The sequence below is a fragment of the Cervus elaphus genome, chromosome 4 (genome assembly GCF_910594005.1).
Source record: "Cervus elaphus chromosome 4, mCerEla1.1, whole genome shotgun sequence".
Taxonomy (NCBI): Eukaryota; Metazoa; Chordata; class Mammalia; order Artiodactyla; family Cervidae; genus Cervus; species Cervus elaphus.
Genome location: NC_057818.1, coordinates 44,488,947 through 44,510,841, shown reverse-complemented (window position 1 = coordinate 44,510,841; position 21,895 = coordinate 44,488,947). Strand labels below are relative to the sequence as shown.

Sequence of the window (21,895 nt, the reverse complement as noted above, 5' to 3'; positions counted from 1 at the left end):
GCGGGGGGTTGGGGGGCTCTGCATCCTGCCCTGGTCCCTCCCTCAGCCAGCACATCTGTGTGTTATGTGCCAGGGGTCCCCAAAGGCCTTTCCTGGTGGAACTGGGTCTTTGATGCTTTTGCTGAAAACTGTGGTTTCTGGCCACTATGGTATCAGAGGGAAGGAACGGCCCCACCTCCCACCCCATCTCCCACCTCCCACCTCCACCTCCCAGCAGGCTGCTTTTGGAAGAGCTGTATGGGTGGGTGTGGTCCCCTCCTCCCCTGCTCCCTCCCTCCCTCTCCCTTCTTTCTGCCCTCTCCCTCCCCCATCCCTCATTCCCTTCCTTTCTGCCTCCTCTCCACCTTTCCCCCATCCTCCTCCTCCTTCTTTAGTCCCCCGCCCTTCTCCTCCCTCCGTCTCTCTCTCCACCTCTAGGCGATGCAAGCCTCTGGCTGGAAAGCTGGAAGGTCACCCAAGGAAGTGCAAAAAGAAAAGGCATTTTGCTATATCTCAAAATATTATCTCCCGACAAATTGTTACAGCTCTGTTTTTGCATTTAGGTCTCTTATCCTCTTAGAATTAACTTTTGTTTGTGGTTTGAGGTCAAGATCTAAAAAAGAATTTGTTTTTCAAAATGACGAGCCAGTCTTCCTGGTGAATCAAGTAGTAAAAATTTTATGTTAGGATTTTGACTGGGACTTGGGAGAATGAAGGTCTGATTTTTGCTTTCTTACAGAGGAATGTGGGATTACAGGTAAATTATAAAAAGAAGAAAAAAATTGTTATTTTAGTAATTAGAGTTCCAAATTACGCCCCCTTCCAACACACACACCCACCACCACCGCCGCCATATCCACCCTTACAGTCTCATATTCCTCTTCCTAGAGAACCTCAGTGTGGTACATGATAGACTAAATTATTGATACTAGTTTTTCCCTGCCTTGCAGTGGCTTTCGACATCTATACCCTTACCAGGGCATCATGCTTGGCAGAATGTACTCCTCCAATCCCCCGTCCTGGGCTTCACTGAAGGGAAGTTAGCAGATGCTGCTTAGGGAGCAGAGGCTTGAAGCGTGTGAACTTGCCTCCTGATCGAGCTTCTGCTGTTGCAGGAGGAAGAAAATGCCCCAGGCTGCTGCCGACCTTCCAGGCTGAGCCCCAGAATGAAACACGTGGGGTGGGGCTGCACTAGCAACCACCAACCCATGAGCAATAAATGCTTATTGTTGTATGCCGCTGAAATTGTATTTCCTTGTCACACAGCAAAAGCTGACTGATACAAACTATATCTGTGTGTGTGTGTGCACGCACACAATCCTAATCCAATTGGAGTGGGAATATATATATTATATATATATGGGATACCTTTTATTCTATGATTTAAAATTATGTAATATATATTTATTGTGGATATATATGCAGTATAAATAATATATAAAGTAATATATATTTATGTGTATTTGTCTGTTTATTTATTACACATCTTGGCCCACCCTTAACATTGGCAGGGTTCAGAACGAGAGGATAAGAGGAGATCTACATAGTTTATGTCTCAATACTTGAAAGTGAAGGTCACTCAGTCGTGTCTGACTCTTTGCAATCCCATGGACTATACAGTCCATGGAATTCTCCAGGCCAGAATACTGGAGTGGGTAGCCTTTCCCTTCTCCAGGGGATCTTCCCAACCCAGCGATCAAACCCAGGTCTCCCCCATTGCAGGATTCTTTACCAGCTGAGCCACCAGGGAAGCCCAAGAATACTGGAGTGGGTAGCCTATTCCTTCTCCCGCGGATCTTCCTGACCCAGGAATCGAACTGGGGTTTCCTGCATTGCAGGCAGATTCTTTACCAACTGAGCTATAAAGGAAGCTCACAGTTGTTACATCAAAATACATTACATCCTTCAATCTCAACAAATACACCTTTATAGTGATCTAGAAGGTGGGATTCTGTTTGGAATTCTCAGATTTCTTGGCGTGGTATGCTGGAATGTGGGGATGGGGGGTGAAGAGAACTGGTCCAGGCCAACCCTGTCCTCTCACTGCCCCTGTCTCCACCCCTCACAGTGGGGGGCTTCATGTACACTGTATTCATACCCACCCTGCACATCCAGACTGTCCACAAGGCCCACAGATGACTGCCACTTGCTCACCTCTCAGACCTTGGGGTGCACACATTTGTGGGTGCTGTTCACAGTCAGGACAGTGGACCTGAGGAAGAGGCCCTCTCAGGTCCTGGAGTGAGCTGAGGGCTGTTGGGGCAGGAAATTCCAGGGTTCCAGTTGCATCAGTACATACAGACCTTCTTCCCTGTTGACTATCCCATCTTTCTCTGGCACAGTTAATCTCTTCCTTTCGAAGGATGCTTTCCATTGGCCTTCACACACATTCATTATCGCCCATTAAGAGAAAGGAAACAAAACTGAACTGTTCCAGCATCCTCTCCCAGCCTCTTCCCTGCCTTGCTCCGCCTTCCTGGCTGATGGAATGGGAAGAGTGGTCTACACTTCCTGTCCCCTTCTTACCTTCCAGTTCCTCCCCAGTCAATTCCAGTCACCTTCTGGCATTGACTTCTTTCTTTTTATTGGAGTATACTTGATGTACCATGTTGTGTTAATTTCAGGTGTACACCAAAGAGAATCAGTTATATGTATACATATATCCACTCTTTTGGGCTTCCCTGGTAGCTCAACTGGTAAAGAATACACCTACAATGCAAGAGACACCAGTTTGATTCCGGGGTTGGGAAGATCCCCTGGAGAAAGGATAGGCTACCCACTCCAGTATTCTTGGGCTTTCCTGATGGCTCAGATGGTAAAGAATCTGCCTGCAATGTGGGAGACCAGGGTTCCATCCCTGGGTTTGGAAAATCCCCTGGAGGAGGGCATGACTACCCACTCCAGTATTCTTGCCTAGAGAATCCCCATGAACAGAGGAGCCTGGTGGGTCACAAAGAGTCAGTCATGACTGAGAACCTAACACTTTCACTTTTACTTTTTTTCATTATGTGTATGCTAATCCTAAATCTTCCAATTTATTCTTCTCCTGCTTTCCCTCTTGGTAACCATACATTTGTTTTCTACATCTGTGACTCTATTTCTGTTTTGTAAATAAGTTTATTTGTACTATTTTTTTAAGATTCCACATATAAGTGATGTCACATGATATTTGTCTTTCTCTGTCTGACTTCAATTAGTATGATCATCTCTAGGTTCATCCATGTCGCTGCAAATGGTGTTATTTCGTTCTTTTTTTATTAAGTAGTATTCCACTGTATATTTGTACCGCATCTTCTTTATCCATTCCTCTGTTGAAGGACATTTAGGTTGCTTCCATGTCTTGGCTATCATAAACAGTGCTGCAGTGAACTTTGGGCTGCGTGTATCCTTTTGGATTCTGCTTTTCTCTGGATGTAGGCCCAGGAGTGGGATCCTTCGGGCCTTTAATCCTTTAAGGCCACCACAGAGCTCTTTGTCAGGTCTCCAAGGACCCGCATCACCTCCATTTTTCAGTCCTCATGTCACTCTATCTCTCAGCAGCCTTTGGCTTGGCCAGCCACTTCTCTCCTGCTGATCTAGGCTTTCAATAGCTCCCAGCTCTCTTCCTCTGTGAACTCCCTCCCTGCCTCCTCTGAAGTTAGGTGAGGTCCTCAAAATGTGTGCCAAGCCTGAATCTGTCAGGGGAAAATAAGTCAGACCAAATAAGAAACAAGAATACCAAAGAAAACCAAAAAAAGAATACCAAAGAATACCAAAAAAGAAAGAAAAAAAGCCAAAGAAGTGGCAAAAGAAAGAGCCACTGAGGCCAGAAGCAGGACAAGAGATGGAATCCTAGGGGACCAGGGTAAATGGGGAGCAGGATCCAGGGCCTGGAGGTGATTCCTGGGTGTGGGAGAAAGGCAGCCACACTGTCTCCCCTTTCCCTCTTCCACCCCAGCTACAACCCCGGCCTTTTCTTTTCATCCCTCTCCCCCAACACAGAAGCTGTGGCTCTGGTCACAAGATCGTGTTCCTGTGTCCCCTGCATGTTCCCCGTGCTTCACCCTCTCCTTTTGGGTGGACCCTATTACAATAAAATTTAAATAAAAACAAAAACAGAAAAAAAAAAACCCACACACCCCTTCATGTGTGTGCCACATGGGCCACACGACGCCCCTTCCCTGCCCAGTTGTGGAGGCTGGTTTTGAGTTGGAGCTTCTATCAACCCAGTTCCCAAGGGACCTTGGTGAGCAGAGTCCCTGCTGACTCACACTGGCCCCATAGAGTGAGGGAGAAATCAACGTTAGTCTTTTTTGGCCTTTGATTTTGTTAGGGAATGTTTGTTTCTGCAGCATAACCATCCCTGGACTGGCTGTTGCCTTGACATCCACAGAGCAAATTCTGCATGTGTTTCTTTCCCCTCTTACTCAGCCCACTGCTTTTCAGCTTTGTTTGCTGGCTCATCCACCCTATCTGGCCATTTCCCAGGCCTCCTCCTCCTCTCCTCTTACACTTTCTCCCTCTCTAATCTCACAGCAGTTCTGCCTGACAATGACTCAGGCGTTTATACCTCCTTCCACCTACAGGCCCTGTTGCCCACCTGACGCCTCCCCAGGGATGTCTCAGAGGTTCCTCAGGCTCAGCATATCCTGTCTCAGACTCATCTCCTTCGAACCTGGCCTCCTCCCACTGTCCCCATCTCACCCTGCCACTTATATGTGCAAGATAGAACCTGGGAGTCATCCAGGAATTTCCTTCTCCATGACCCTCTTCTCCATTTCTTTCTTTCTTTGGTAACTAGTAGACCAGGTCAGCTTAAAAAAACAAATTATTTAATAAATTTATTTTTACTTTTGGATGTGTTGGGTTTTCGATGCTGTGCTCAGGCTTTCTCTAGTTGCGGTGACCGGGGGCTACTTTCTAGCTGTGGTGCTCGGACTCCTCGTTGCCACGGCTTCTCTCCTGGAGCATTGGCGCTGGGTGCGAGCTCTGTAGTTGCAGCACATGGGTTTAGTTGCCCCATGGCTTGTGGAACCTTCCCAGACCAGGGACCAAACCAGTATCCCCTGCATTGCAAGGCCGATTCTTAACCACTGGACCACCAGGGAAGCCCTCTTCTCCACTTCTCATCTCCAGCCATCTCCAGGGTCTGTCAAATTACTCTTCATACCCACCCACGTTCCTCCCCTCTACACCCCCCACCACTCTGGTCCAGCCACCTTCTCATCTCATCTGGATCTCTCATCTGGACGCTCACAGGACCATCCTTCTGGTCTCACAGCGTGAATCTCACCCTCACAATTTATTTTCCTTGTGGTAGCCAGAAGGATCTTTTCAAAAAGATCCTGCAACTAACTTCTGGCTTAAACCTTGCCAAGTTCCCCTCACACCACCTCACTCTGATGATTTCTTGCTTCCCTCTTTTACTTAGAAGGACACTGTCCCCACCCAGATAATTCAGGAAAATCTCCCCATCTCAAAATCATTAACCACACCTTCAAAGTCCCTTTGGCTTAGTAAAGGGAACATATTCAGGTTCTGGGAATTAGGACAAAGATGTCTTTGTGGGGAATGGTTGTTATTCGGCCAATCACACATGGGTAGACTCATGTTGACCTGCTGATTTTTTTAAATTAATTTTTATTGGAATATAGTTGCTTTACAGTGTTGTTAGTTTCTGCTGTACGGCAAAGTGGGTCAGGTATCCATTTACATATACCCCTCTTTGTTGGATTTCCTTCCCACTTAAGTCTCCACCGGGCCTTGGGTAGAGTTCCCTGTGCTTATAGAGCAGGTTCTCATTCCTTACCTACCTTATACATTGTATCAATAATGTATATATGTCAATCCCAATCTCCCGGTTCATCCCACCCCCCCTTCCATCTTGGGATCCTTACATTTGTTCTTTATATCTGTGTCTTTTCCTGCTTTGCAGATAAGATCATCCATACCATTTTTCTAGATTGCACTTACATGCATTAATATACCATATTTATTTTTCTCTTTCTAACTTAACTCACCTGTACTATAGTCTCTAGGTTCATTTAGGTCTCTGCAAATGGCATAATTTTGTACCTTTTTATGGCTGAGGAATATTCCACTGTGGGGCGTCCCCGGTGGCTCAGAGGTAAAGAATCCGCCTGCAATGCAGGAGACATGGGAGACGCCGATTTGATCCTTGGGTCAGGAAATCCCCTGGAGGAGGGCCTGGCAACCCTTGCCAGTATGCTTGCTGGAGAATCCCGTGGACGGAGGAACCTGGCGGGCTACAGTCCATGGGGTCGTAAAGAGTCAGACATGACTGACGCAACTGAACACACACACACACGATATTCCCTTGTATATGTGAACCACATCTTCTTCATCCAGTCCTCTGCTGATGGACATTTGATCTATTGTATTTACCCCTGATAAAATGAATCACTGCTCCTTTCAGGATGAAAGAGATCCAATGTGGTCAACTTGGATTTCTAGTGTCTTCAAGAAAGGACACGGTGTCTAGGATATAGCTTTGGGCTCTGTTGCTGGAAGAGTGAACATTAGCAGCAGCAGCAGCTGGAGCAGTCCTTCTGAGTGAGAGTCCATCCTCTTGACCTCTTCAGAGCTCCATCTCTGCCCCTGGTGCCAGCAGGGGAGAGGCCAGGAGCCGGTTGACGTCACTTGGCCAAGTCATTCTGTTGACTTGGTTTTGGTTGTCTAGTGCCTCCTCCTTGAAGGATGCTCTCCAGTGATACAGAAAAGTGTCACACTTTCTGCCAGGTCCCATCCACGCGACAGCCCCAGACAGCCTAGCTTCTGTCTAGTCATTCTCCTTCTCGTCCCCCAACCACTTTTTATTTATTTTTTAATATTTGTGGTGAGGTACACTGTCTACACCAGGGCCCACAGTATGCCAGGAACTGCTTTTTAAAAGATTTATAATTTTCCGTATGACATGGCTTTGTGGCAGAACCTGAAGAGTCTGCATCACAATTCTCTCCATGGGGCTTGCCAAAAACCGTACACGGTCTCTTTCCCAGGGCTGACACCTCCAACACCACTTTAACTGTGCTTATACAGGCTCTTCCATTGCTTTATCAGACTGGCAGATTTAGGGAGATACAGGAAGTGATCTGACCATTGCATCTTAAGATCACGTGTGGACCCTCACCCTTCCATTTGCTGACACCGAGAGGGACCCTCGGTACAGCCCGAGTCTGCACTTCTTGTGTCAGAGCCTGGACCTGCTGCAAGTCCTTTCCATCTCTGGGCTGAATCAAAGCTGGCAGCTTTTCAGGTCTCCCAGTATGTGGTTTGGAGTAGTCCTACATGTGGACAGCGCCTTCAGAACCCAAGGAATCCCACCAAGCATTACGCTTCCTTCTCTGAGGTGGAAGGTGCAAGATGCCACTATTTGTCCTTCACTTAAAAAAAAAAAATTATTTGGCGTGCTAGGTCTCAGCTGCGGCACTCGGGATCTTTGATCCTCACTGCAGCATGTGAACTCTTAGTTGTGGCATGAAGTGAGAGTGAAACCGAGTCGCTCAGTCACGTCCCACTCTCTGTGACTCCATGGACTATATAGTCCATGGAATTCTCCAGGCCAGAATACAGGCGTGGATAGCGGTTCCCTTCTCCAGAGGATCTTCCCAACCCAGGGATCCAACCCAGGTCTCCCACATTGCAGGCAGATTCTTTACCAGCTGAGCCACCAGTGAAGCCCAAGAATACTGGAGTGGGTAGACTATCCCTTCTCCGGGGGATCGTCCCGATCCAGGAATCGAACCTCCTGCATTGCAGGCGAATTCTTTACCTGCTGAGCTACCAGGGAAGCCCAGGCAAACTCTTACTTGCAGTATGTGGGATCTAGTTCCTTGACCAGGAATCGAACCCAGGCCCCCTGCATTGAAAGCGCAGAGTCTTAGCCACTGGACCACCAGGGAAGTCCTATTTGTCCTTTGGTTTGGTTGCCCCAGCATGTTGCAGATCACTACAGCTCCTGAAAGCTGTACTGGTATGACAGGTCCCTGAAACTTCACTGGGCTTACCCTCTCACCCTTTGGAGTGGGTGGATCCACAACATACTAGCTACTTCTTGTTCATTCATTCTGATGAGCACGAGGTTATTGATACAGCAGATCAATGCAGTATTTTGCAAGGTAGGAGACCACTTCAGATCTTTGGGGCCTATAATTGGACAGGGGCCTGAAGAGTGAATATAGTTCTGGGGTGAGACGGTGAAGGTATACTGCTAGCCATTCCAACTGAACACAAACTATTTTTTAAAGATTTATTTTGGCTGCACCAGGTCTTAGCTGCAGCATGTGGGATCTAGTTCCCTGTCCAGAGATAGAACCCGGGCCTCCTGCATTGGGAACATGGAGTCTTAGCCTCTGGACCAGTAGAGAAGTCTCTGCAAACTGTTTGTGATCTTCTTTTCTGTTAAGGATGGAACATAATACATTTGCCAGATCAATGGCCAAGTACTACGGACTGAGGCCGTGATAATTTGCACTGGCGAGACTATCACATTTGTCACAGCAGCTGTGATTCTGACTAGAACTTGACTGGATTTGCACTGTCATCCTCCGAGATCTGTCTTGTTTTTGCAGGGGTCAAACTGGTCAGTTCAACGGAACTGTAATGAGGACCATTCGATCTTTGATCAAGGACCTTTGATCCTTGAGCTTTTAAAAGGGAGCTCCAATATCCAGTACCACCCTCCCCCTCCCCCACTTGGGATGAGATATTGTGTGCTTTTCAGAATATTTTTTAAAGTTTTTATTTATTTGTTCTTGGCTGTGCTGGGTCTTTGTTCTTGCATGCAGGCTACTCTCTAGTTGAGGCGGGGGCGGGGGGGGGCGCTTCTCCTTGCAGCGGCTTCTCTGGTTGCAGAGCATGGGCTGTGGGGCACACGTCCTTCAGGAGTTGTGTGCAGGGGCTCAGTTGCCCCATGGCATCTGGGATCTTAGTTCCCGGACCAGGAATTGAACCCATGTACCCGGCCTTGTAAGGTAGATTCTTAACCACTGGACCAGCAGAGAAGTCGTAGAGATAGTGTGTGTGTGTGTGTGTGTGTGTGTGTGTGTTTTAATTTACTGTCTTGGAAGGGAAAAGAAGACAGTTTCAGAGATTCCTCTTTGCCTACCCCACCACAAAAACTCTCACCCTGCAGGCCAAGGAATCAAAATGGGGGTTGTGACAATTACTGCCTCTAATTACACTTTGGGGAGTGGGGAAATGACCACTGCATGAATCTGTGGGCCCACTGGATCCACTGTAAGCCAGGCCTGGCCCAGTATTCCATCCATCACCTGGGCTGTAGGGCCCCACTCTAATGGAGGGCCACCACGATACACCAGAGCTCATTGTATCTTTATGAAGTCAGACTCTGTCTTATGTCCTAGATTTATTCAGGTGGCTTCTTTCTGCGGGACACATTTGGAGGAGGACTGAGGTATGATCACTTAATACACTTGCTTCGTGTTACCGGCTCATCCCGCGGGTTCGGTGTCTCCTTTAGTCAGTGGGTTCCAGATCTGAAAATTGACCTCCAGAAACTCGATGAGGAATCCTGACATTTTTGTTTCACTGGGAGGATTGCCCTTGGCCTCCTGACTGTCCATTCTTGATTTCTTTGATTGTACAGCTAGAGTAGGACATTTGTTGGCTGCCCATCTATTTTGCCTCCAGGGAATACCTTGTTCTCGAGGACTTGCTATAGACCTGGTCCCCTGGGGCCACTCTGACCTGACCACTCATTATAATGATTGCATCTACCTCTCTATGGATGGGTCGGTATCACCACCAGACCTCGATTGTTTGGGGCTCCCTTGCCCTCACTGCTGTTAGTGATCCTTGAGCCACGAGAACTGATCCCACCAGCGGCCGGGCCCACAGAGGCAAGCCGTCATCCACCGTCTCAGTGATGCTGGGCTCCTCGTAAGCATACATTCCCTCTGCAAGGGGAAGCGGTGTGTCCACCAGCCCCTCCAGACAAGTGTACTCCTCCACTGGTTTTCCCCGCCTTAGGGTTTTAGCACATCCACTCCAGCCCACCCACTTCGCAGAGCCCTTTAATTCCCCCTTCTACCACCTAACACAAAAATTCCGGCTTCCTAAACATACAGGCCCTGCCGTTTTCTGTGCTTCTTCTTTCAACTTTTTAAAGAATATTTATTTATTTATTTGGCTGCACTGGGTCTTAGTTGTGGCATGTGCACTCTTAATTGTGGCATGTGGGATCTAAGTTCCCTGACCAGGGACTGAACCCAGGTCCCCTGCATTGGGAGCTCAGAGTCTTAGCCACTGGCCCACCAGGGAAGTACCTTTCTGTGCTTCTAGCAGCATCTCTGCACCACCTCCATGGTCCTTGCTAGGGAATCTCGCATCCCAGGAAAGTGCTGTCACATCAATAAGATTTCCCATCAGTCCAGCCTTCTGTGTCTCTGCCACCATCTGACTTTGGATGATACACCTTCAAAATCCAGTCTCACCTGTGCTCTCCTGGCTCCTGCCAGTGCCCGGGGGCCATAGTTCCTTTCCTTCCTTATCAAGTCCAGCACCGCCTTGGCCCAGTCATCATGTGACTTGACCCCCAATTACAGGTCTAGTGACCGGAAGGGGAGATAGAGGCAGATCCTGGAGGGGCTTCATAAAGTAACACAGAGCAGAGACCTCTGCATTTTTCCTCAAGGAATAGGGAAGTATTAACCCTTAATAGGGGCTTCCCAGGTGGTGCTACTGGTAAAGAACCTGCCTGCCAATGCAGGAGACATAAGAGATAAGACTTTGATTCCTGGGTCGGGAAGACCCCCTGGAGGAGGGTTTGGCAACCCACTCCAGTATTCTTGCTTGGAGAATCCCAAGGACAGAGTAGCCCGGTGGGCTACAGTCCATGGGGTTGCAAAGAGTTGGACACGACTCAAGTGATTTAGCAGCAGCAGTGGTAGCCCTTAATAGGAAAGAATGGGTTACTTCTGCAAAGCTCAAAGGGTTCAAGACAATCGAGGGATTTCAGATTTGGGGTGCATCAACTCAGACATCCCATCTGAAATGTCAAGGGGCCATCCTCTCCCCATCAGAGCATGGTCTTGACACAGAGCTAAGTTCAGTTCAGTTCAGTTCAGTCACTCAGTCGTGTACGACTCTTTGTGACCCCATGAATCACAGCACGCCAGGCCTCCCTGTCCATCACTAACTCCTGGAGTTTACTCAAACTCATGTCCATCGAGTCGGTGATGCTATCCATCTATCTCATCCTCTGTCATCCCCTTCTCCTCCTGCCTCCAATCCCTCCCAGCATCAGGGTCTTTTCCAATGAGTCAACTCTTTGCATGAAGTGGCCAAAGTATTGGAGTTTCAGCTTCAGCATCCATCCTTCCAATGAACACCCAGGACTGATCTCCTTTAGGATGGACTGGTTGGGTCTCCTTGCAGTCCAAGGGACTCTTAAGAGTCTTCTCCAACACCACAGTTCAAAAGCATCAATTCTTCGGCGCTCAGCTTTCTTCACAGTCCAACTCTCACATCCATACATGACCACTGGAAAAACCATAGCCTTGACTAGATGGACCTTTGTTGGCAAAGAAATGTCTCTGCTTTTTAATATGCTGTCTAGATTGGTCATAACTTTCCTTCCAAGGAGTAAGCATCTTTTAATTTCATGGCTGCAATCACCATCTGCAATGATTTGGGAGCCCCCAAAAATAAAGTCTGGCACTGTTTCCACTGTTTCCCCATCTATTTCCCAGGAAGTGATGGGACCAGATGCCATGATCTTAGTTGTCTGAATGTTGAGCTTTAAGCCAACTTTTTCACTCTCCTCTTTCACTTTCATCAAGAGGCTCTTTAGTTCCTCTTCACTTTCTGCCATAAGGGTGGTGTCATCTGCATATCTGAGGTTATTGATATTTCTCCCGGCAATCTTGATTCCAGCTTGTGCTTCTCCCAGCCCAGAGTTTCTCATGATGTACTCTGCATATAAGTTAAATAAGCAGGGTGACAATATACAGCCTTGACGTACTCCTTTTCCTATTTGGAACATGTTGTTCCATGTCCAGTTCTAACTGTTGCTTCCTGACCTGAGCTAAGTTAGGTTGAGTTTAATCTTCTTTGGAACTTGGTTGCTCTGAGATCCTCCTCTGTCCGCTCTCCCACCGCAGGACTTGAGGACCTCCTTTCACACTTAGCTCTTAATTACTCTCAGCTTTTGGTTATCTTTTTTTTTTTAAGTGCTAGTCAGGTTGAGCCATAGCCACCTAATTCCACTTATTTTGCTCTTTTTCAGGTATCCATCCAAATAGCTGCCCTCAGCATGGCATTTCACAGGTAAACTATCTCAATTCATCGAAGGTGAACGTTCTAACAATTGCATTGTCACCTTGTTGTAATCCACCTACTACTGTCGCCAGGCAGGAGATGGGTGAATCTGCTTCCAAATCCCACCCCAGCACCTGCTTTCTCAGACTCCTCAGCCCTCACTGCTGTAGGAGGGGTTCCCCAGCAAGTGGAACTTATTAGCACGCAAGAGGTTGATAAAGGAGAGTTCCCAGGATCCAGAAGTTGGGTTCCAATGCTTTGTCAGTTTCCTGTTGCTGTTATAACAAATTGCCGCAGAGAGGCTTAGAACAGCACAAGTTTATTACCCTACAGTTCCGGAGTTCAGAAGTTGAGAATGGGTCTGCAGGGCTGTGTTCCGTCTGTAGGCTCCAGGAAGGAAGTGTTTCCTTGCCTTTTCCATTGTCTGGAGGCTTTCTGCCTTCCTTGGTTCATGGCGTCTTCCTTCCATCATTCTGACCTCGGCTTCCATTGTTTCCCCTTCCTCCCTGACTCTGACCCTTCTGCTTCCTTTAAATTCTTCTTTAATTAAAAAAAAACTATTTCTTTACTTATTTATTTGGCTGCAGTGGGTCTTAGTTGTGGCATGCAGGATCTTTAGTTGTGGCCTCTGAAGTCTTAGTGGCAGCATGTGGAATCTAGTTTCCAGATGAAGGATCGAACCTGGACTTCCTGCATTGGGAACTTGGAATCTTAGCCACTGGGCCACCAGGGAAGCCCCTGCCTCCCTTTGTAAGGGCACTCGTGATTACACTGTGCCCACCAGGATGAGCCAGGATCACCACCCCACCTCTTGATCCTTAATAATAGTGGAGAAAATCCTTTGGCCCTGTAAACTAGCATATTCACAAGTTCTGGGGGCTAGGATGTGGACATCTTTGCGGGCCGTTGTTCAGACCAGGTAGGTGGAGCTTTGAGGCTGGATGGCCATTCAGAATTGTTGTATGAGGCCCAGAATTGTGCTGGGCCTTTCTATTTCTGTGTCGATTAGACGCTGGCTGTGCTGTGACCTTAAGCAAGCATCTGTCTTTAGCCTACGTGTGTGCCCGCTAAGTCCTTTGGGTCGTGTCCGACTCTTTTTGACCCCTGGGACTGTAGCCCGCCAGGCTCCTCTGTCCATGGGGTTCTCCAGGCAAGAGCACTGGAGTGGGTTGCCATTTCCTCCTCAGGGGATCTTCCTGACTCAGGAATCAAACCCATTTCTCTTGTGTCTCCTGCAGTGGCAGGTTGGGGGGGGGGGGGGGGGGGTCTTCACCACTAGCGCCACCTGGGAAGCCCCTGTCTTTAGTCTAGACGATCCCACAAGAGCATTGTCTGCCAGCAGCGCTGCTGACACTGGAGGCTCTGCCCTCCCGAAGGGCATCTGGGTGGCTCACCATGGCATCCACCACCGTCCCTTGTCCTCCTTCCCTCATTGGCCATGCAATCTTTTACCCCTGGACACTTGCACGTGCGCTTTTCCTTTCTCTCCCTCTTGTCCTGATCTGGGTGCAATCACCGCTTCCTCCAGGAAGCCTTCCCTGACTTCTCTACCCAGGTCGTCTGCGCTGCAGGCCTCCGGAGCTCAGGAAGCTGCTCCCGCAGTGTTAATGCTTCGCTAGCATCAGACTCCCCAGGTACAGCGAGCTCTGTGAGTCAAGGATGCGGTTTGGTTTTGTTCACTACCGTGTCCCCTTCACTGAGCACCGTGTGCCTTCCACAAGTGCTCAGAAGGTATTTGTTGAATGAGGGGGAACTACTGCTTTCTTAATTAAGTGGATACATCAAAGTTGGCAGCAAGAGTGGATAGCACTTGTCTATTTCTCTACTGATGACTATTTAAGGTGTTTCCAGTGTTTTAATAGCTAGTTCACATCATGCTGCGGTGACCACTTCCTGCATATTCTTGTCTTCCTGCCTGGAGCTTCTGCAGGACAGATTTCTAGAGATGGAACTGCAGGGCCCATGAGAGTGTCCCTGGGACGGGGACTGGGTCCAGTCCCTCCCTGGGCAGCGGGCTCCCTGGCAAGTCCCCTGCCTAAGTTTCTACCATGGGCACAGAAGGAGCAGGGGAAGTGGATGCACGATGGGACAGGGATGCAGGAAACAGCCCCCAGGGGAGCAGAGGTGAGCACGCTAGAGAGTCTTGGTGGCACTCCGGGTCCCAGGCTTGGGCCCCTGCAGCCCGGCTGTGTGTGTGTGTGTGTGTGTCTGTGTGTCTGTGTGTGTTTGTCTGTCCCCATCATCCTGGACCTCTCATCAGGTCCTCCTTCAACTGAAACTGCTGCCAACACATTTCTTATACTTGTTACCAAAAGGTCCCAGCTGTTGTAAGCTCCAATCACATCACTATTGTCTGAATATGTGACTTTTATATTTTACATGCCTTCCTTGGGAACTGAGGGGTGTGCAAGTGTGTGTGTGTGAGAGAGACAGACAGACAGAGACTCAGAGGGATCTGTGAAAACTTTTATTAAAAAATTTATTTATTTATGTTTATTTTTGGCTGCGCTGGGTCTTGGTTGTTGCACGGGCTTTTCTCTAGTTGTGACAAGCTGGGGGCTATTCTAGCTGTGGTGTGCTGGCTTCTCATTGCGGAGGCTTTCCTTGTTGCAGAGCACGGGTTCCAGGGCACACAGGCTTCAGTAGTTGCAGCGTGAGGGCTCAGTAGTTGCTGCTCCTGGGCTCTAAGGCACCGGCTTAGTTGCTCTGTCACGTGGGGTCTTCCTGGATTAGGGATCGAACCAGTGTCTCCTGCATTGGAAGGCAGATTCTTTACCACTGAGCCACCAGGGAAGCCCTGTGATAAACTTTTCTATATATCCCAGAGGCCTCTGAAAAGATGATGCATTCTCTGGGGGAAGTGGTGCAAAGTGACATTTATGCTATAAGCTTATCAGCATTTCCTGAGGTTTGTGACAGGGGCTGGAGGCAGGCTGTTCCGGGAGAGTCTTTTGTGCACCTGCCCCACTGGCTCAGACAGTAAAGAATCCACCCGCAGTGCGGGAGCCCTGAGTTTGATCCCTGTGGTGGGAAGATCCTCTTGAGGAGGAAATGGCAACCCACTCCAGTATTCTTGCCTGGAGAATCCCCATGGACAGAGGAGCCTGGCAGGCTACAGTTATGGGGTGGCAAAGAGTCGGACACGGCTGAGTGACCGTGTGCACACGTGCACGCACCCACCCTCCCCATCGTGTTCCTACAAGGGCAGCAGAAGCTCTCTGACCCGACTGAGTGACTGAGGATCGATCCTCGTGGGGGATCCACAGCCCCGGTGTCATCCCACGTGCTGGGCCCTGGTTCTTAGCAGGAGCACACGGGAGCCGCCACCATGTGTCCCCAGCCTAGCACAGTGCCTGGCACATGTGACGGCTTGGGAAACCTGGAGTGGATGAGTGCCCATGGCCTCTCCTCTTGTGGATCCTTCTTTCACTTTTTTTTTTCTTTTTGGCCTCACTGTGAGGCCCGTGGGAACCTAGTTCCCTGACCAGGGATTGAACCTGAGCCCCCTGCAGTGGAAGCACAAAGTCTTAACCACTGGGCCACCAGGTAAGTCCTTTTCTTAAAAAAAAAAAAAAAAGAAAAACTTAATTATTATTTTACTTTTTGGCCATGCCCTGCAGAAAGTGGGATCTTAGTTCCCCAATCAGGGATCAAAACTGCAACCCCTGCATTGGAAGGTCAGAATCTTAATCACAGGGCCGCCAGGGAAGTCCCTTATGCATGTTTTTTTTTTTTTTTTTTAAACGCATCTTTTTTTGACATAGAAAAGCTGTCGCATCTCCAGGTCTCAAAGCCCTTCTGTGGCTTCCTGTTGTTTCTAGCACAAAGTCCAACCTCCTTATCACCACGAAGAGGCACTGCCCTCCCCACCCCGCACACAGGAGGCAAGCGCCCTGCGGGAACCTAAGCCTACTCTGCCTGGGGATGGGGGTGGGGGTGGGGATTCCTTGGAGGGGTGTCCTTGGAGGCAGCCCTATGGGATGACACCCCTCTCAGCCCTTGGGCTCCAGAGGCCGGTCACTCCCCGCCCCAGGTCAGGGCCCTCAGCCCCACCCTGGGCCCTGCGACCTCACAGACCCCATTAGGCTGGCAACCCTGGCCGCAAACCCACGGAGAGCCTGAGCCCTAAAAAGTGATGGCGAACCTGGCCCTTGTGCCATTCATTCTCCTGTGACCCAGGCCTCCCCCAGGGTGGGTGCGGGGCTGGGGGCCAAGGGCACCTGCTTGGTGGGAGTTGCGGACGGTGTCTCCAAGTGAAATGCAAAGGGGAGATGAATGACTTTGAGTTGTGGGCACTGGGTGTGTGAGGCCTGGGTTGAGCCGGGCAGGGCCTGGGGGCTTGGACCCCCAGCCATTCCCCCCACCCCTTCAAGGGGCAGGGCTGCAGGTCCTTCACCTTCACCCAGGTGCCCAGGATTTCCCAGAAACAGTTGCCTCGGCTTCATGCCTGAAACCTCAAACACAAATAATTTTCAATTTGCCTGGGAGTTTCAATCGCACAATCCAATGTTAAATAATAGATTAGATGCCTCAGGGAGAGAAACAGGATTTAAGCAGAAGAAATAAATAAAAGGAAAAGTAAAATTCAGCACATGGGCTTGGAGAGTAAGAATCCAGCTTTCCTTCCTGACCTGCCTGCCTTCACTGCCCTGGTCCGTCCTGCCTGGCTGGGTCATCTTTCCCGAGTCGCCCAAACTGCCCTTCGCCCACCTGGGTCTCCCCACCAGTAGGTCCCAGCCCCACTCCCAGGCTTTGTATCCCAAAGAGAGGCCTGACTCACAGCCCAGGTGACACCACGTAGCCCGCAGTCAGGCTGACCCACACACAGCGGTTCCAGACAGTCAGGCAGACACAGACCGTCCCAGGTGACAGGCAGGTGACAGGAATGACGTGATGGGGTTGGGTGCAGACACAGGTGTGGGATGAGGGTGTCCTTGGACCAAGAGGAGGCTGAAGACGGTCCGTCTATGAGACATGACTTGCTACAAGCTCTGTGCTCCCCGCCGCCCGCTCCCCTCCACAACCAGCTACAGTCGGTCCTTGTCATTACACGAAATCACACCATCTCCAAGGTCACAGATTCCCAGCGCCCACCTTACTTTCTCTACAGACCCTCCCACCTTCCCCCTGCCGTCAGCCTTTCCTGCCCTCACAGTCCTCCTTGTCGAGCCCAGATCCCTTGGGCCACTGCGTCTCTCTTCCTTCCCTTCTTTCCACCCCATGGGCCCAGGAGGAGTCTAGTTCTAACCTTTTTCTGCTGAAGCATGAGAACACGCTGGGGGATACCAGGGCCCGAATGCCAGGGTCTGCATCTTGGAACATCCTCCTCATAGCTGTGTGAGCTTGGGCAAATTACATAACCTCTCTGTGTCAGTTTCCTCTTCTGTAAAAACTGGGAGGATAAATGATTATACCCACCTTTCAGGGTTGTGGTGACAATTATATAAGGCAATATATATGAAATGCTTAGAGCCGTCTCCAGTATAGCAGTAAAGCCAGAATTCTTAACATTGCTTCAGGGGCCAGGGAGGGAACGAAGCGGAATCCTGGTGGTCCAGTGGTTAAGATTCTATGCTTCCACTGCAGGGGACATGGATTCAATCCCTGGTTGAGGAATTAAGATCCCACATGGAAAAAAAGATGAAGGCTCTCGACAAGAAGAGAAGTGCACGGATTCAGGATACACTTAGGGGACAGAGAGAATGACCTCCAGGGCTGATTGGGGATGGAAGGCTGATGAGAGGCCTGGGGAGAAAAGCTGGGAGAGGTGGGAGGTGCCCTGAGACAGCCGGCAGGGGTGCGGTCTGAGGTCTGAGGTCAGGGCTGGAGGTGCCGGTTTGGGAGTCCACTGGACAGCATAGTGTGGCTGGCGAGTTGGTCCAAGTAGATCGTAGTGTCTGTCGAATTCAGAACATGGGATAGTTGGAGACTCAGAAACAAGCCATTTCTGTGGGTGGGGGGACTGGCAGGCAGACCACAGTGGGTTCAAGAGCAAAAGGCTTGAGGGGGAGTGAGGTGGCGGGACAAGTTTTGCAGAGAAGGAGCAGGCAGAAATGGGGCCAGGGCTGGAGGGCTTCTTTGGTTTGGGGGCTAAGGCTTCTTTGGTTTTGAAGACAGGGCCCTGCTGAAGCCTAATGAACCAGCAGAGAGAGGGTGATGCCTTTGAGGAGGAGACAAGGGGCTGGGCTCCAAGAGTGATTGGAGGGTGGACCCTGGCAGGGCAGGGGGAGGGGGGCAACTGGGCTCAATGCACTTGGAGTATCAATTTGACAGGAGATGTGAGGACATGTCTGGTCCTCCCCTTTCCTTTCACTGCAGTAAGAGGCACACTGTCAGGTCTGCACATTTCTGTGTGTGTGTGTGCACATGTGCATGTGTGTGCCCATATAGGCATGTGTATGTGTGCGCGCGCCCACGTGAACATGTGTGTGTGGTGTGGCTGAGGTCGCAGAAGGCTCGGGTCACCCTCACGGACAGTGGAGGATGAATGCTTGCAGGCCGTTGGTGGCCCTGAGAGGTTTGTGATGCCGAATGTACAGAGAGCCCAGCGAGTCCTCTCCTCTTGCCGCTGAGGGGGCAGGCTGCGGGGTTGGCTGCTTTGGGGTTTGCCAGGGGCAGGAGACAGAAGGAACAATGGCCAAGGTGGGTCAGGGTGTGTCCCCAGTCTAAGCTTGCCAAAGAGGGGAGTGAAGCCAGCAGGACTGAAGACAGCACCCCAGCTGACCCCTGACCCCTCTGTCCCTGTGGACCCGTCTCTGCTCTCCAGGGCTTCCTGAAAGCTTACCGCCCCATAGACCCATGAGGGGCGCTGGGGATGTTTGGGATCCTCTGGAGCTGGTGGGTTTGAGACTGACCTCCACGGTCTGCCTGGAGAGAGAGTTGGGGAAGCAGGGTCCCCGTGACCCCAAGGCTGGGAGGGGCAGCGGGCAGAAGACCAACACCGTCTCCTCTGCATCTGGGGCATGCTCTGGCCCGCAAGAGCTACACACAACCGGGGCTTTGCTGCCACCTCGTGGACAGGCCGGGGATGTGCAGGCCGCGGCTCAGGAGTGAGGATTTAGCGCCCTCTGGTGGCCAAGTGCTGCCTCTGCCTGAGAAGGCGTGCGCCCTGCCGCGCCCCCTTCCCCGCCCGCTCCGTGAACTGCACGGACGCAGAGCGGGGCGGGGCGGTGAGCGTGCACAAAAGCGGGGGCGCCCAGTCCTCTGGGTGGGGTTCCAGCACAGGTGCGGTTGCTGTGCAGCTCTGGGCGGGACTCCCGGCGCCTCAGTCTTTTCATCTATAAGGTAGAGGCGCGGTCAGGGCTGCCAGGAGGGGTGTAGCAAGCAGCGCGTGGGAGTGGCCAGCATCGCACCTGCCCATCAAGAGCGCTTGACTGATGCTGGCACATCCTCGGGCCCCACAGTTTGGAATTACTCACTGTGACCTCTGACCCCGGACCCTTGTTCTGGGCTTCAGGTGCTCTCAGGAGCAGCCCTCCAGCCTACTCTCTCCCCTTCCCATGCCCCTCCTCTTTCGGAGGCCGACCCAGAGGTGAGGGAGGGGACCGAAGTTCCCACGTGGCCCCAGCTCCTGCAGACCCCTGGGCACTGTCTGCTGTCAGTTCACAGCTGAGTCTCCTGTGCAAAGGGCCCTTCTGCGCAGCGTGAGAAGTCAGGGAGCAGCGCCGGCCTCACCGTCAGGCCCGACCATCCGGAGGAACCAAAGCTCAGGGCTCACAGGCCCTCTCCCTCGCCTGGACCCCTGTAGACCCTGGAGGCCACCCTCTCCAGCAAGAGGAGCCAAGGCTGACACACGCCGCCAGCTTCATCCAGGGTCATTGTACCCACCAGCATGGGGGCCCAGAGATGGGGCAGGATGATTTCAGCCCTGCTCAGCCCCAGACTGTCCACCCCAGGTCCTGGAGACCACCCTGGTCCATTCCTGGGGCCCTGTGCTAAGCGCCTAGTCGCTCAGCGGTGTCAGACTCTTTGCGACCCCAGGGACTATAGCCCACTAGACACCTCTGTCCATGGGGATTCTCCAGGCAACAATATTGGAGTGGGTTGCCATGCCCTCCTCCAGGGGATCTTCCCAACCCAGGGTTTGAACCCAGGTCTCCTGCATTGCAGGCTGATTCTTTACCATCTGAGCCACCAGGGGTCCTGGGGCCGTGGGCCAACACTAATCATCCTGTCCCAGCTCTGGTCCCCCAACACTGGGTGAGGTGGGGGACATACCAGGAGGAAATTCCCTTGGTTAGCCATGGGTGCTCCCCAGAGAGGAGAGGGCTGAGAGGATGATGGGAGAGAGAGGAGACCACTTCCTGCCCTCAGGTCTCTCCTGAGGCCCCCATCCCCCACCGAGGGGACTCAACCTGAGGATGAAATTGACAAGCCCTGCCTGGAAGGGGAGAGGATGCTGGACAACTGTCCCTCCATCCACTGCCTGCCCACCACTATCTGGATGGCCAGGGCCCATGGTGACAGCAGATGGGAGGGTTTTGTCACGTCTGAGAGCTAGAGGTGCCACCTGGCTTGACCTGGCATCTCATCTCCCCAGGGATTGTGGGGCTCACAGGCCTCATGGGGACCCTAGGTTTGGGGGACATCTATTCTCTTCAGCCAGCTTCCCAGGTGGCACTAGTGGTAAAGAACCGGCTTGCCAGTGCAGGAGATAGAAGAGATGTGGGTGCAATCCTTGGGTCAGGAAGATCCCCTGGAGGAGGGCACGACAACCCACTCCAGTGTTCTCTCTTGCCTGGAGAATTCCACAGACAGAGGAGACTGGGGGGCTACAGCCATGGGGTCAAAAAGAGTCAGACATGACTGAAGTGACTTAGCATGCATGCATGCTCTTTAACACTCAGAGAGCTGGGCTCACGTCTGGGGAGGTCTTAGCCACTGTCAGGACAAAGGCCTGGTAGGGGCTTCAGTGTGGGCTGCCCCAGAAAGGGCCCATTTGGAGGACCAAGCCCGCAAAGGGCACTGGGGGTTCAGTGGTTATTTTTATAATGTGATGGACCTGCATGACCCCTGGGGGCAGCCTGTGGCCCCCTCTTGGGTCCCTGACCCAAACAGCCCCCTTCAGACTATACCCCACAAAGTGGTGAACAAAGGAGGACTGTCCACAGTACCCCCAACCCCTCAACGCATATACAGGCTCACACGCGTGTACACACACTCTCACTCCAGACACAGATGCCCCCAAGACAGATCCCTGCCACACCACTCACAAATATACACATACACAGACTCGCCTGCTCCCCTCCTCCCCCAGAAACACACACACACACCTTCCTGTGTCAGCAGTTAAGTCCACTGTCTCCAAGCCCTAGGGCTAGGTGAGGCTGGCCTTGGGGGCTGGAGCTGGGTCCAGGACCACCTCGTGGATCCAGGGTGAGGTCTCGGGGCTGGGCTTCTGGAGCTTGTGCTGGGGGCCATCAAATGGTGATCACGATCATCGCCTGGACTGTGCCCCCTGCCACTGCCGCCAGAAGGAAAGACCCTCTCTGATGGACGGTTTGTGTGTGTGCATGCATGCTCAGTCACTTGGGTCGTGTCCGACTCTTCAGTCATGTCCATGGACTGTAGTCCTCCAGGCTCCTCTGTCCATGGGGATTCTCCAGGCAAGAATACTGGAGTGGGTTTCCATGCCCTC

At 51.2% G+C, this 21,895-nt stretch overlaps 1 non-coding gene across 1 annotated transcript; it reads right to left on the bottom strand.

Annotated features, from left to right (window-relative positions):
• Window positions 1–7,807: 7,807 nt before the first annotated feature.
• On the bottom strand, window positions 7,808–7,880 carry TRNAE-UUC. The gene has a single exon. It is a non-coding gene; the product is annotated as a tRNA-Glu (tRNA).
• Between the last annotated feature and the right edge of the window lie 14,015 nt (window positions 7,881–21,895).